The 16,580-nt window shown below is 44.4% G+C and overlaps 1 protein-coding gene across 1 annotated transcript in view; it reads right to left on the bottom strand.

Annotated features, from left to right (window-relative positions):
* The window catches only part of LOC123995280 (serine/threonine-protein kinase PAK 5-like), a 130,815-nt gene extending 125,616 nt beyond the window's left edge, over nt 1–5,199 (bottom strand). Inside the window, exon 1 of the mRNA XM_046298784.1 lies at nt 5,035–5,199. The gene's annotated coding sequence lies outside the window, so the exon portion shown is untranslated. The remainder of the gene's footprint in view (nt 1–5,034) is intronic.
* Between the last annotated feature and the right edge of the window lie 11,381 nt (nt 5,200–16,580).

The raw sequence follows: 16,580 nt of genomic DNA on the forward strand, positions 1-16,580 counted from the left end.
AGACACCTCTATCTCCTCTTTAGAGACCTCTCTCTCCTCTTTAGACACCTCTCTCTCCTCTTTAGAAACCTCTCTCTCTCTCCTCTCTCTTTCTCCTCTTCAGACACCTCTCTCTCCTCTTTAGACACCTCTCTCTCCTCTTTAGACACCTCTCTCTCCTCTAGACACCTCTCTCTCCTCTCTCTCTTTCTCCTCTTCAGACACCTCTCTCTCCTCTTCAGACACCTCTCTCTCCTCTTCTCCTCTCCTCTTTAGACACCTCTTTCTCCTCTTTAGACACCTCTCTCTCCTCTTTAGAAACCTCTCTCTCCTCTCTCTTTCTCCTCTTCAGACACCTCTCTCTCCTCTCTCTCTATCCTCTTTAGACACCTCGCTTTCTCCTCTCTATCGTTATCCTCTTAGACACCTCTCTCCCTTTCTCCTCTTTAGACACCTCTCTCTCCTCTCTCTCTCTCTCCTCTTCAGGAACACTCTCTCTCTCCTCTGCAGACACCTCTCTCTCCTCTTTAGACACCTCTCTCTCCTCTCTCTCTCTCTCCTCTTCAGACAACTCTCTCCTCCTCTTTCAGACACCTCTCTCTCCTCTCTCTCTTTCTCCTCTTCAGACACCTCTCTGTCTCCTCTTCAGACACCTCTCTGTCTCCTCTTTAGACACCTCTCTCTCTCCTTTCTCTTTCTCCTCTTCAGACACCTCTCTGTCTCCTCTTTAGACACCTCTCTTTCTCCTCTTTAGACACCTCTCTGTCTCCTCTTCAGACACCTCTCTGTCTCCTCTTTAGACACCTCTCTGTCTCCTCTTCAGACACCTCTCTGTCTCCTCTCTCTCTTTCTCCTCTTCAGACACCTCTCTGTCTCCTCTTCAGACACCTCTCTGTCTCCTCTTCAGACACCTCTCTGTCTCCTCTTTAGACACCTCTCTGTCTCCTCTTCAGACACCTCTCTGTCTCCTCTCTCTCTTTCTCCTCTTCAGACACCTCTCTTTCTCCTCTTTAGACACCTCTCTGTCTCCTCTTTAGACACCTCTCTGTCTCCTCTCTCTCTTTCTCCTCTTCAGACACCTCTCTGTCTCCTCTTCAGACACCTCTCTGTCTCCTCTTTAGACACCTCTCTCTCTCCTTTCTCTTTCTCCTCTTCAGACACCTCTCTGTCTCCTCTTTAGACAACTCTCTCTCTCCTCTAGACACCTCTCTCTCCTCTCTCTTTCTCCTCTTCAGACAACTCTCTCTCTCCTCTTTAGACATCTCTATCTCCTCTTTAGAGACCTCTCTCTCCTCTTTAGACACCTCTATCTCCTCTTTAGAGACCTCTCTCTCCTCTTTAGACACCTCTCTCTCCTCTTTAGAAACCTCTCTCTCTCTCCTCTCTCTTTCTCCTCTTCAGACAACTCTCTCTCTCCTCTTTAGACACCTCTCTCTCCTCTTTAGACACCTCTCTCTCCTCTTTAGACACCTCTATCTCCTCTTTAGACACCTCTCTCCTCTTTAGACACCTCTCTCTCCTCTCTCTCTTTCTCCTCTTCAGACACCTCTCTCTCCTCTTCAGACACCTCTCTCTCCTCTTTAGACACCTCTCTCCTCTTTAGACACCTCTCTCTCCTCTCTCTCTTTCTCCTCTTCAGACACCTCTCTCTCCTCTCTCTCTATCCTCTTTAGAAAACTCTTTCTCTATGATCATCTTTTCATGATTTTGTCATCCTCCTCTCTACTCTGTGCTACTCTTGTCTTTGGTATTCACTCTTTCCTCTTTCTCTCTTTCTTTCTTTCTTTCTTTCTTTCTCTCTCTCTCTGACTATATCCTCTCCATCCTCTTCACTCTTTCCTCTTCTTCATCCTCTTCTTCCAACTCCGCACCATTGTCCTCCTCCTCTCCTCTTCCGCCTCCTCTCCTCTTCCTCCTCCTCTCCTCTTCCACTCTTTCCTCTTCTTCATCATCCTATTCCAACTGATCATTTTCTCATCTTTCCTCTTCCCCTTCAACTTCTCCTGCTCTTCCTCCTCCTCCTCCTCCTCTCTTTCTTCTTGTTCATCCTCTTCATCTCTCCTGCTCCTCCTCCTCCTCCTCCTCCTCCTCCTCTCTATCTGTGTTTAGTTCATTTACATTATCCTCCAGTCATTCCTTCCATCATCAGAATCCATCTCTGTAAGTCTCCCAGACACACTGGGTTCAAATCTCCACTGAGTCTTAGAGGGGCTTACACACACGCATATTTAACTGTCAACTAAATTGTCCCTCGATTACTACATACCTGTATGAAAGAACACTGTAGTCTCCCATTCTACTGTACCAACAGTGTCAGTGAGAGAGATGTTATAGACATACAAAGTCAGGGTGAAAGAGGTGACTAGACAAGTGGTCTCTCCTAATGCGAAGTCCATGAGTATATGAGTACATCCTAAAGGCATGCATAAATACAATATGATGGACTAGTACACTCTTAGAAAAAAAAGGTGCTATCTAGAACCTGAAAGGGTTCTTCGGCTGTCCCCATAGGAGAACCCTTTGAAGAACCCTTTTTTCTAAGAGTGTATAGTATAGCCATATGGACAAATATAGCAAATACTGTGTAATTCCTTACCAATGTCATTCACTCTCCAAGCCCATATACTGCTACTGCAAGACAAACATAAACTGGCCTATACTATATACCCACTCTATTCTAGCATTGGAGTCTAATATTAGTGGAATGAATGTTCTTCTAACTTCAAAGGTTATTATTAGGCCTACTGTACGCAGAGCCTCCTCAAGCTTTGATCATTATGTAAAGCTGTTGTTCTTGCTGCTGAATACATTACCAACTGGATAACCGGCGACTGTGTGTGTGTTGCCTTGAGCCGCAAAAGGCCTAGCCTTGTCTGAGGGTTGGGCACAGTTGGGGACAGACGGGGACAGGGACTGGGAGAGGGACGAGGACAGGGAGTAGGAATGGTGCCACTGTGGTAGGAGTGTTACTGAATCAAGGCTTTCTGCTGAGGATGAGACACAGGACCTCCGTTGAAAACAGTCACAACAGAATAGCTGCAGTAACTCAAGAGATATCCTCACACTAAACATGTAGAGGCCAAATATAGAAAAAGAGCAAAACGATGTAATTGTATTATTATTATTATTATTATTACTGTTTTTTCCCCTACCAGTCATTGATTTGCAACACCACTAATGTGCCAATGACACTCCGGAGGAATAGGCTACATTCTGTTCCTTTGTATATCCAGTTCCTTGTAGCAGGATTTGGCTCAGAGTTAGACCCCAGCAGCATACCACTTTCAATTTTCCTCTACACACCTTATAATCCTGGAGATGCATTGAACTTTAAAACTCACCATTTGTTCAACCAAACCGCCTAATGTAGCCTACTGTGCTGGTCTACTGTACTGGCCTACTGTACTAGCCTACTGTACTGACCTACTGTACTAGCCTACTGTATTAGCCTACTGTACTGGCCTACTGTACCAGTTTACTGTAGTAGCCTGCTGTAGCCTACTGTACTAGCCTACTGTACTGGCCTACTGAACCGGCCTACTGTACCAGTTTACTGTAGTAGCCTGCTCTAGCCTACTGTACTAGCATACTGTACTGGCCTACTGTACCAGTTTACTGTAGTAGCCTGCTCTAGCCTACTGTACTAGCCTACTGTACTGGCCTACTGTATTAACCTACTGTACTAGTCTACTGAACTAGACTGCTGTACTGGCCTACTGTAGGAGACTGCTGTACTGGCCTACTGTACTAGCCTACTGTACTAGACTGCTGTACTGGCCTACTGTACTAGCCTACTGTACTAGCCTACTGTACTGGCCTACTGTACTGGCCTACTGTACTAGCCTACTGTACTAGACTGCTGTACTGGCCTACTGTACTAGCCTACTGTACTGGCCTACTGTACTAGCCTACTGTACTAACCTACTGTACTGGCCTACTGTACTAGCCTACTGTACTAGACTGCTGTACTGGCCTACTGTACTAGCCTACTGTACTGGCCTACTGTACTAGCCTACTGTACTGGCCTACTGTACTAGCCTACTGTACTGACCTACTGTACTGGTCCATTGTACTGGTCCCCTGAACTAGCCTACTGTACTGACCTACTGTACTGGTCTACTGTACTAGCCTACTGTACTGGCCTACTGTACTAGTCTACTGTACTGGTCCACTGTACTGGCCTACTGTAATGGCCTACTGTACTAACCTACCGTACTGGCCTATTGTACCGGCCTACTGTACTAGTCTACTGTACTGGCCTACTGTACTAGCCTACTGTACTAGACTGCTGTACTGGCCTACTGTACTAGCCTACTGTACTAGACTGCTGTACTGGCCTACTGTACTAGCCTACTGTACTGGCCTACTGTACTAGCCTACTGTACTGGCCTACTGTACTAGCCTACTGTACTGGCCTACTGTACTGGCCTACTGTACTGGCCTACTGTACTAGCCTACTGTACTGGCCTACTGTACTAGCCTACTGTACTAGTCTACTGTACTAGCCTACTGTACTGGCCTACTGTACTAGCCTAATGTACTGGCCTACTGTACTGGCCTACTGTACTAGTCTACTGTACTAGCTTACTGTACTGGCCTACTGTACTAGTCTACTGAACTCTCACCTATTGGTGAACATCCTTATTGTAACCAAGGATAATGTCAAACCCTGCTGATGAATATTACCCCCTAAAAACAAACCAGCATCGGTTTTCTTAAGACTCCATTGATTGATTGCTTCACTGAGTATCATCTATTTACAAAATGCAAACAGCATTTCGGTTTCAACACCAAGGACAACGGTCGTTGCACGTAGTCTATCCTGCAGCCTGTAGCCATGATAACATACGCTCATTCCCAACTACATATTTATCTGTTTAGGCTATTCCCGACAGTCTTGTGGAGAAGAACAACCCGCTGTCAGTGTCAGTGGTGTTTAACTGTAGGACTATAAGCCTAGGCTAATGAATGGAGAGAGGTGTTCTGCAAGAAGCGACCATATTTCACAAAATGGCACATCGCAGAGCGTTTATCGATTACTAGAATTGCACCTACCTGCTGTCTTGAGGCTGTCGCCCTCACATGTCCCGCCCCTGTATTTGGTCTAGGTATTAGGATTATTATGGTGGGTACCGTTATGTGGCTGCCAGCGCCATGTTAATGTCGCTCCGTGGTGCTACTGAGCTGCGCGGTACAGTCCTGTGTGGAGCGACCGCTGTGTGTGTGTGTGAGAGAGAGTGTGCAGGCTTACATCCGGGATGTTGTGGAGAGGAGGGGAGTGGGGCTTGCAGAGACCGTCAGAAATTAGAGCACCTGTGTTTTAAGAGCGGCGCGCGGTTGAACTGGAAGAGGATTCGGGCGCCAAATATTAGGGGGGTAATAATGCATGTAGGCTGATATGTTATTTTCTGTCAGATATGGCCACAATATTCAATGCAACGGCCTCCTTTAGATTTGAGGTGATTGAATGACAGACAGTGAAGGACTGTGAAACGTGCAGCAAAGTGACAAAGAATATTATAGGACGTTATTTCTGTTAATGTATTATCGGTTACCTGATTATGCAACGTTGCAGCTGTTCATGACATATTCAGCATTTGCATGTCCTTCCAAAGACTTCTAGTAGGTCAACAAATAGGCTGAATTTGGAATGGGTGTTTTGTTACGTCAGAATAATAGATTGCTAGCGAGTGGAGAGGGAATATCCAAATGTGCAACGTCACTGTAAATAAAATAAAATTTAAAAAAGGGGAATGTGGTCCATCTATGACGTATGGGTTTGAATGTGAACCAGTGACAACACCAATGGTGTGTTTGGCTTTGATGTGGCGCAGCTGGCAAGCTGCAGGTGGCGCATCACTGGGGCGACGCCAGCGTCAAACACCACCGATGGCTGATCGAGTTGTAATTCTGAGGAACGAGCACAAAACAATGCAACCCATTGATATGATATGACCGTTACATGACAGGATTGGATGAAATAATGATCTGATGGTATGATTATAGGATCAGGGCATTGAAGGTCGGCATCAGTGGTCACATTATTTGATCTGTCTATAACATCAACTTGTTCTCATAATATCAGTGAGTTGGATGAATTGTAGGACTTCAGTCTATCTATGAACCATGTTGGAGGTTAAATTTAGTGATTGATTATAAGTCCAGATATGCCACTGTTTAATTGGATTGATAATTGGGCAATTCAGTATCTCTATTGATCACATTCCAACTGTGAGACTCAGTAAACTGAACTAGACGGCTAGAGTTCACCCTGCTACTGTAGAGTGTGAAATCCATGAACAACCCCCCCCCCCCCCCCCCCCAATGGGAAAATGTGTAGACTTGCAGGAAATTTAATTCACTTAATTGTGAAGATAAATATAAGGTCTGGACAGCAGATAAATAAAAGTCAGATAAATGAAAAGCTGAATTTTTGGTGGGAGTCTCAGGACTGATAGGGTTAACGGTCGACTTTGAGCCCCAAAAAACGTTTAAATTTATCCTCTTTCTCAATTTTCAAACAGAAATGACCGTTGTGACCAACATAGCCAGTTAATTAGATAAGCTAGACACTTGTAGATAGCCAGTAACTCCTTCAGTTTGTATTGATATAATTTTCAGACAAGATAGAACTGCCAAAGGGGGCGGTGTTGCAATCTACTGCAAAGATAGCCTGCAGAGTTCTGTCCTACTATCCAGGTCTGTACCCAAACAATTTGAACTTCTACTTTTATAAATCCACCTCTCTAAAAACAAGTCTCTCACCGTTGCTGCCTGCTATAGACCAACCTCTGCCCCCAGCTGTGCATCTATCTTCAGAGCTCGTGCTGCTAGGCGACCTAAACTGGAACATGCTTAACACCCCAGCCATCCTACAATCTAAGCTTGATGCCCTCAATCTCACACAAATGATCAATGAACCTACCAGGTACCTCCCCAAAGCCGCAAACACGGGCCCCCTCATAAATATCATCCTAACCATCTTGCCCTCTAAATACACCTCTGCTGTCTTCAACCAAGATCTCAGCAATCACTGCCTCATTTCCTGCATCCGTAATGGGTCCGCAGTCAAACAACCACCCCTCATCACTGTCAAACGCTCCCTGAAACACTTCAGCAGGCAGGCCTTTCTAATCGACCTGGCCGGGGTATCCTGAAAGGATATTGATCTCATCCTGTCAGTAGAGGATGCCTGGTTATTTTTTTTAAATGCCATCTTAAATAAACATGTCCCATTCAAGAAATTTAGAACCAGGAACAGATATAGCCCTTGGTTCTCCCCAGACCTGACTGCCCTCAACCAACACAAAAACATCCTATGGTCTTCTGCATTAGCATCGAACAGCCCCGTGATATGCAGGTTTTCAGGGAAGCTAGAAACCATTATACACAGGCAGTTAGAAAAGCAAAGGCTAGCTTTTTCAAGCAGAAATTTGCTTCCTGCAACACTAACTCAAAAAAGTTCTGGGACACTGTAAAGTCCATGGAGAATAAGAACACCTCCTCCCAGCTGCCCACTGCACTGAAGATAGGAAACACGGTCACCACTGATAAATCCACTATAATTGAGAATTTCAAAAAGCATTTTTCTACGGCTGGCCATGCTTTCCACCTGGCTCCCCCTACCCCGGTCAACAGCACTGCACCCCCACAGCAACTTGCAACTTCCAAGGCTTTCGACTCTGTCAATCACCACATCCTCATCGGCAGACTCGACAGCCTTGGTTTCTCAAATGATTGCCTCGCCTGGTTCACCAACTACTTCTTTGATAGAGTTCAGTGTGTCAAATCGGAGGGTCTGTTGTCCGGACCTCTGGCAGTCTCTATGGGGGTGCCACAGGGTTCAATTCTTGGACCGACTCTCTTCTCTGTATACATCAATGACGTCGCTCTTGCTGCTGGTGAGTCTCTGATCCACCTCTACGCAGACGACACCATTCTGTATACTTCTGGCCCTTCTTTGGACACTGTGTTAACAACCCTCCAGGCAAGCTTCAATGCCATACAACTCTCCTTCCGTGGCCTCCAATTGCTCTTAAATGCAAGTAAAACTAAATGCATGCTCTTCAACCGATCGCTGCCTGCACCTGCCCGCCTGTCCAACATCACTACTCTGGACGGCTCTGACTTGGACACGAAGTGGACAACTACAAATACCTAGGTGTCTGGTTAGACTGTAAACTCTCCTTCCAGACCCACATCAAGCATCTCCAATCCAAAGTTAAATCTAGAATTGGCTTCCTATTTTGCAACAAAGCATCCTTCACTCATGCTGCCAAACATACCCTTGTAAAACTGATCATCCTACCAATCCTCGACTTCGGCGATGTCATTTACACAATAGCCTCCAATATCCTACTCAACAAATTGGATGCAGTCTATCACAGTGCCATCCGTTTTGTCACACCAAAGCCCCATATACTACACACCATTGCGACCTGTACGCTCTCGTTGGCTGGCCCTCGCTTCATACTCGTCGCCAAACCCACTGGCTCCATGTCATCTACAAGACCCTGCTAGGTAAAGTCCCCCCTTATCTCAGCTCGCTGGTCACCATAGCATCACCCACCTGTAGCATGCGCTCCAGCAGGTATATCTCTCTGGTCACCCCCAAAACCAATTCTTTCTTTGGCCGCCTCTCCTTCCAGTTCTCTGCTGCCAACGACTGGAACGAACTACAAAGATCTCTGAAACTGGAAACACTTTTCTCCCTCACTAGCTTTGAGCACCAGCTGTCAGAGCAGCTCACAGATTACTGCACCTGTACATAGCCCACCTATAATTTAGCCCAAACAACTACCTCTTTCCCTACTGTATTTATTTTATTTTATTTATTTATTTTGCTCCTTTGAATCCCATTATTTTGTATTTCTACTTTGCACATTCTTCCACTGGAAATCAACCATTCCAGTGTTTTACTTGCTATATTGTATTTACTTTGCCACCATGGCCTTTTTCTTTGCCTCATTTGCTCACATCATATATAGACTTGTTTCTATTATTGACTGTATGTTTGTTTTACTCCATGTGTAACTCTGTGTCGTTGTATGTGTCAAACTGCTTTGCTTTATCTTGGCCAGGTCGCAATTGTAAATGATAACTTGTTCTCCACTTGCCTACCTGGTTAAATAAAGGTGAAATAAATACATTTCACAGGATTTGTTTCTGGACGGAAGCTGTAGAGATCAGTAAGAAATGGCACTTCTGTAGCCAAATATCTTATTCCATAAATGTTTTTGTTCTTAAACATTAAATTACCATATATATGGTGGTGCATTGCTCAGTTATACAGTTTAAAACTGTTATTTAAGCATTTGGCCTAAAGTCAGCCTTTAAAGTAACTGTCCAGTGTTTCCAGATTTCTATGAAATATGACCTATAATTAATTACGATATGAGTCAAATAATTTTCCTTACCATTTTTTGTTATTAATTATGTTAAATAGCAGCTTTTTTGTGTTGGAATGGTGTGGGCATACCCAAACAACAGAATGGTATGGGCATATAACAGTCATTAAAATATTGATGTGAGCAGACCACTGGTTGGCCAGCTCATCTTACCCAGGAGGATGACATCATCCTCTATGAGGAAATAGCCAGCATTTCTTAAGCAATCTGTTTGAGATACAAGTTTGTGATGGGGTTCTTGAAGTGTTTTCTTCTCCAATTTACAGTACATTCGGAAAGTACTTTAAAAAAATCCCTCATCAATCTAAACACATTTTTTTTTTTTTTTTATCCCTCATCAATCTACACACAATATCCCCTAATACAAAGCAAAAACAAGTTAGATCTGGTTCAGGTCTGGGCTCTGGCTGGGCCACTCAAGGAATTCAGAGACTTGTCCCGACGCCACTCACTCCTGCATTGTCTTGGCTGTGTGCTGAGGGTCATCCTCTTGGAAGGTGAACCTTCACCTCAGTCTGAGGTCTTGAGCACTCTGGAGTAGGTTTTCATCAAGGATCTCTCTGTACTTTGCTCCGTTCATCTTTCCCTCGATCCTGACTAGTGTCCCATTCCCTGCCACTGAAAAACATGCCCACAGCATGATGCTGCCACCACCATGCTTCACTGTAGGGATGGTGCCAGGTTTCCTCCAGATGTGACTCTTGGCATTCAGGCCAAAGAGTTCAATCTTGGTTTCACCAGACCAGAGAATCTTGTTTCTCATGGTCTGAGAGTTCTTTATGTGCCTTTTGGCAAACTCCAAGCGGGCTGTCAAGTGCCTTTTACTGAGGAATCTCTTCCGTCTGGCCACTCTATCATGAAGGCCTGATTGGTTGAGTGCTGCAGAGATGGTTGTCCTTCTGTAAGTTTATCCCATCTCCGCAGAGGAACTCTGGAGCTCTGTCAGAGTGACCATTAGGATCTTGGTCACCTCCCTGACCAAGTCCCTTCTACCCCATTGCTCAGTTTGGCTGGGCGGCCAGCTCTAGGCAGTCTTGATGGCTCCTAACTTCTTCCATTTAAGAATGATGGAGGCCATTGTGTTCTTGGGGACCTTCAATGCTGCATAAATCCTTTGGTACCTTTCCCCAGATCTCTGCCTCGACACAATCCTGTCTCGGAGCGCTACAGACAATTCCTTCGACCTCATGGCTTGGTTTTTGCTCTGACATGCACTGTCAACTGTGGGACCTTATATAGACAGGTGTGTGCTTTCCAAATCATGTCCAATCGATTGAATTTACAACAGGTGGACTCCAATCAAGTTGTAGAAACATTTCAAGGATGATCATTGGAAACAGGATGCATCTGATCTCAATTTCAACTATCATAGTAAAGAGTCTGAATACTTATATAAATAAGGTATTTCGGTTTTTTATCTGTAACAAATTAGCAAAATTATCTAAAAACCTTAATTTTGCATTGTCATTATGTGATATTGTGTGTAGAATGATGAGGAAAAACAGTCATTTAATCAATTTTAGAATAAGGCTGTAAAGTAACAAAATGTGGAAAAAGTCAAGTGGTCTGAATTCCGAATCCACTGTATGCTTTGGCCACAAATATGAGTATAGGATGAGTCAACAACATTATTTGGGTGAGATTTTCACTGGACAGTTACTTTAAAACTCTCATGGCAAAATGTGTCGAATTGCAGGAAATTAGCTTTAAAACTGTCTCTCTACCTCATGGCAGAATGTATTGAAATGCAGGAAGTTAGCTTTTTCCCCTAAAAAATGCAGTTTCTCCCCCCCAAAAAATATAATATCATTTTATTGGGGGGTTGGGTCTTTCACATATCCTTCCATTTAACCTGTCTTTTCCTCCATATGTCCCTAGAAAATACCCCTCAAGAGAGACATAATAAGTCATGTCAAACTATGTAGAATTGCAGGAAATGCATTTTAAAATGTCCCTCTGACCCCCACTCTACTGCTCGTCCCCCCCAATATCTACACCACAATGTTTTGGTGACATCCCTGCTACTTGACAGTGTTAGGGGCTGTCCTAGTGTCTGAGGAGATGAGTGCAAGCCTCCCACTGGCAGCAGCTGGAGGGAAGTGTGTGTGTGTGTGTGTGTGTGTGTGTGTGTGTGTGTGTGTGTGTGTGTGTGTGTGTGTGTGTGTGTGTGTGTGTGTGTGTGTGTGTGTGTGTGTGTGTGTGTGTGTGTGTGTGTGTGTGTGTGTGTGTGTGTGTGTGTGTGTGTGTGTGTGTGTGTGTGTGTGTGTGTGTGTGTGTGTGTGTGTGTTTGAGAGAGAGAGAGAGTCGGCATCAATCTCCCACTCTCTTCCCTTTCCTACTCTCCCTTCTGTCTCTCTTCTCCTCCCATTTCCCATTTGTCCTCCCTTCCTCCACTTCTCCCCCCTCCTCTCTCAGGGAATGTGAGCCCCTGTCAATGTACACCCCTCCACTTTTCCAGTTTCCAGTTCAAACCTATTTCAGGCAGTGGCTGGCACACGTATTATGTCTCTTCAGTGTCACACTTAAATGCTTGTCGAGGGAACCAGTTCTATTGGATGGGAGATGGAAGCCCCCACAACAGAGAGGACATGGTAAGTAAAACAGTGCTAGAAAAAGATACCCCAACACACTGGCATAGGCCTGTAACATACAGTATAGACCCAACCTACCAGTGTGTTGGAGTTTATTTTCCTAATATTGAGGGGTTGTCCCTCCATGCACCTGGACGACGTATGGTGTGCAAACTGCAAAGAACCCTGAAGTTGTCCCTTAGGCACTTTTTGTTACTACATGATTCCATATGTGTTATTTCATAGTAGAAAATAGTAAAAATAAAGAAAAACCCTTGAATGAGTAGGTGTGTCCAAACTGTTGACTGGTACTGTACATTGGACTGATTTGACTCACAAGTCCCAGACAGGAAATGTCATTAGGACGCATGCCATGTGCAATCTTCTTAAGTGTGATAATTGGCCGACAAGGCTCAACGAGTACATGAGAATATATAGACGTGAACTCAAGAAAACACCCTGCAGGAGGACCTCAGCTCACCAGCTGTGACACAATACTGTGCGTTACTGTTCCTGAACTTGGTAACGTGGAAACCCCACACCCTTGAGCCTGCTACAATATGTTAAATGGTGCATCTGATGATGCCATGGTGACTCACTACCCCATGGGCCTCTGAATTGGGACTCAATGTTGTCTGTTGGGTGTTCATGTCTTGCTTGAAGTATAGATTTGGGCAATAAATAGTAAATGTGTGTTGATAGTTTGTTATTGTGTGCTCATTCCCTACAGGGTGTTTTTTACAGCATTGTTACAGAACAGAGAAATGTTTGGTTCATCACAGTTACATTCTGGAGTCACAGAAGACTTTTGGGGTTGTGCTGTCATAATGAGAAGGGTTATATGATGTCATGAGAAAAGTTGTGATTTCATATGGTGTCTGTCATAATGAGAAGGGTCATGGGGCCGGATTCACAAAACATTACTTACGAAAAAAACTTAAGAAGCTGCTTAAGATAGTTCGTAAATGTTCTTAGGAATTCATAGTTTTCTTAAGAACTTCGTAAATATCTTCTTATGTGGCATTGACATTAGTGATGTGCTTGAAACTATTAAAGAAGCCTGTGTGACAGGGATGATATGATTTGGCCCACTATAAGTGTTGATATTCACATTTTATTACTTTTTTTTTTTTGCTTTATGTCTCGAGAATAAAAATGTTTTAGTTGGCTCTCGAACACAAAAAAACGTTCTTTTTCACACATTATAGCCAGACTAACGTTAGCTAGTGTAAATCAAAAGGAAAGCGCAATAAAAACGTATAAAAACAGCAAACAAGAGCTTGAAGTGGCCGAGTCTCTGCCGCCGGGAGTATGGCAAAGGACAGTGACGCCGTGAAAAAGAAGTGGTCTGGCATCAAGTCGGCTGCAAAGAAGAAGGGAGCTGAGAGACCATTCATGTGGACCAGCTGGAGGAGAAGGTGTTGTCCATGATAGGAGAGACGGTGGTAGAGGGACTAAGGGAGCCAAGTTCTTCTTTGCAAATTGACGAGATAACGCTAGCTATTTAACACTTGTAGAATATTGTAATATATTGTTAATTATTAGCTAGCTAGATAATGCACGTTTCATTTGTTTTCTTGCTGTATTTATATATCCGGTAGCCAACTGTGTCTGTTATGCAAGAAAACGTTCATGTTTACAAAAGTATCCATTTGTCTGAAGACAAGGGTTTAGCTGTCCTAAAGTTAAGTACATTTCCAAGAAGAAATCCTAAGAATTATTTTCAATAATCCCATTTCTTAACTTCTTAGGAAGAAACATAGGAAAAACCTTAAGAACATTTCCAATAACTTTATTGAGGAATAGCAACTTTTCTTAACTTACTTCTTAATTAAGTCTACAGTTAAGGAAAAAATGACAGTTAAGCAGAAATTTCTTCTTAAGAAGGTTTTGTGAATCTGGCCCCTGCTGTCAATTAGGGTAGTGATGTCATTCTTTATTTTATTTAACCATTATTTAACCAAGAAGGGCTCATTAAGATTTGAAATCTCTTTTTCAAGAGTGTCCTGGCAGTCAAGAATCATGACCGCAGTCAAATTCCATGTCACTCACTAACGACCATCAGGTCCTAATGGCCTGGTACTCAGGGCTGTATTGTCACTCCATCAGGTCCTAATGGCCTGGTACTCAGGGCTGTATTGTCACTCCATCAGGTCCTAATGGTCTGGTACTCAGGGCTGGTACTCCATCAGGCTGTAATGGCCTGAAACTCTGGGCTGTATTGTCACTCCATCAGGTCCTAATGGCCTGGTTCTCAGGGCTGTATTGTCCTCCATCAGGCTGTAATGGCCTGAAACTCAGGGCTGTATTGTCCTTCCATCAGGCTGTAATGGCCTGGTTCTCAGGGCTGTATTGTCCCTCCATCAGGCTGTAATGGCCTGGTACTCAGGGCTGTATTGTCCCTCCATCAGGCTGTAATGGCCTGGTACTCAGGGCTGTATTGTCCCTCCATCAGGCTGTAATGGCCTGGTATTGTCCCTCCATCAGGGCTGTATTGTCCCTCCATCAGGCTGTAATGGCCTGGTACTCAGGGCTGTATTGTCCCTCCATCAGGCTGTAATGGCCTGGTTCTCAGGGCTGTATTGTCCCTCCATCAGGCTGTAATGGCCTGAAACTCTGAGCTGTATTGTCCCTCCATCAGGCTGTAATGGCCTGGTTCTCAGGGCTGTATTGTCCCTCCATCAGGCTGTAATGGCCTGGTACTCAGGGCTGTATTGTCCCTCCATCAGGCTGTAATGGCCTGGTACTCAGGGCTGTATTGTCCCTCCATCAGGCTGTAATGGCCTGGTACTCAGGGCTGTATTGTCCCTCCATCAGGCTGTAATGGCCTGGTTCTCAGGGCTGTATTGTCCCTCCATCAGGCCCTAATGGCCTGAAACTCTGAGCTGTATTGTCCCTCCATCAGGCTGTAATGGCCTGGTACTCAGGGCTGTATTGTCCCTCCATCAGGCTGTAATGGCCTGGTACTCAGGGCTGTATTGTCCCTCCATCAGGCTGTAATGGCCTAGTACTCAGGGCTGTATTGTCCCTCCATCAGGCTGTAATGGCCTGGTACTCAGGGCTGTATTGTCCCTCCATCAGGCTGTAATGGCCTGGTTCTCAGGGCTGTATTGTCCCTCCATCAGGCCCTAATGGCCTGAAACTCTGAGCTGTATTGTCACTCCATCAGGCTGTAATGGCCTGGTACTCAGGGCTCTATTGTTCCTCTAACCACTAACATCAATGCAAATGCAATAGAAAATCACATCTAAACAGTATTGTGTTTTTACAACTCACCTCACTGTGATGATCAATTTGAAGAAAGAAGTTCAACAGCAGGTTGAAACTGAATGGAAAACATGGCCTGTGTCAGATGTACATGCGGCCTACAACACTAGACACGTCAGTGAGTTGTTTTGCTGTATCTATTGTTCACTAGCTCCATAGCTAGCATTGTTCGCTAGATAGTCAGCCAACACTGTTTGGTTGAGTAGGCACCAGGTACCTTGTTTGGCCATGACTTACTTTAGCAACTTCTTACATTCTTGGTTTATTATGTAAAACTGTTTGTTGTATAGCCTACACTGCTTTTGTAAACAATCATTCTGCTCCTATGAGACATTCAATTCCTTTCCAGTCTTCCCTCTCGCCTTTTAGTTGCACCAGGCCTGACATCCTACCAACATGATCTACTTGTGTTTTTCCCCAGACACTGCAAGCAGTACTCACTCCAAAAAGTGGGCAAAGACCAAAATTGAGGTGGCATCTGAGGTGATGGTGGAAAAGTTTGCAGCCCACATTGGAATCCATTGACCAGCCCTACCTGGAAAACGTAGTTGGACTCCATGGGGAAAATATACAGGAGGAGGCTCTGTTGGTACTGAGTCTTAGTCTATGGGTACACTGTTCAACAGTAACTGACAAGGAAATATCACACTATATTCATTGTTAAAAGATGTTTAGAAAACATATGAAATAAGCATAAATCAGAACAACGTTTAATCTCTGCTTTGTAAGAGACAATGCATCAGGGAACAGCTCACTACTCAATTTACAAAGTTGACAAGATGGCTGCATGAACTGCATGTTCATCATCATTTCTTACCCCTTCATTTTGTGTGCTGATCAGCCTTGGCTGCCAATTGATGTTCAACTCCCCACTCTGACTGGAGCTTCTCTTTTTCAGCTCACACACATTATGCAGGATGCAGCAGGCTGCAATAATGTCAGACATGATGCAAATGTCCACATCATTATGCTTCATCAGGCATCTCCAGCATCCCTTGAGATGTCCAAAGCTGTTCTCCCCACCACCACGCGTGCGGGACTCAAACATCAGTTGAAATGTTTTTGTTCATCACTCAGCTCATGATGGTTGGTGAATCCCTTCATCAGCCACGTCTTCATCTGACACATAATTTAAATGCAACATCAGTTTCCAACTCCTCCCACCTTTCAGAGTTCCTGGCTAAAGCACTGGGTGTATTAATGTCAAATGCCGACAAGAAAGAGGCAACATGGGCTATGTATGAAAGAGGATCGTATAAACAAGAAAGAGGCAACATGGGCTATGTATGAAAGAGGATCGTATAAACAAGAAAGAGGCAACATGGGCTATGTATGAAAGGGGATCGTATAAACAAGA

Source organism: Oncorhynchus gorbuscha, linkage group LG14, assembly GCF_021184085.1.
Source record: "Oncorhynchus gorbuscha isolate QuinsamMale2020 ecotype Even-year linkage group LG14, OgorEven_v1.0, whole genome shotgun sequence".
In the NCBI taxonomy this organism is placed as follows: domain Eukaryota; kingdom Metazoa; phylum Chordata; class Actinopteri; order Salmoniformes; family Salmonidae; genus Oncorhynchus; species Oncorhynchus gorbuscha.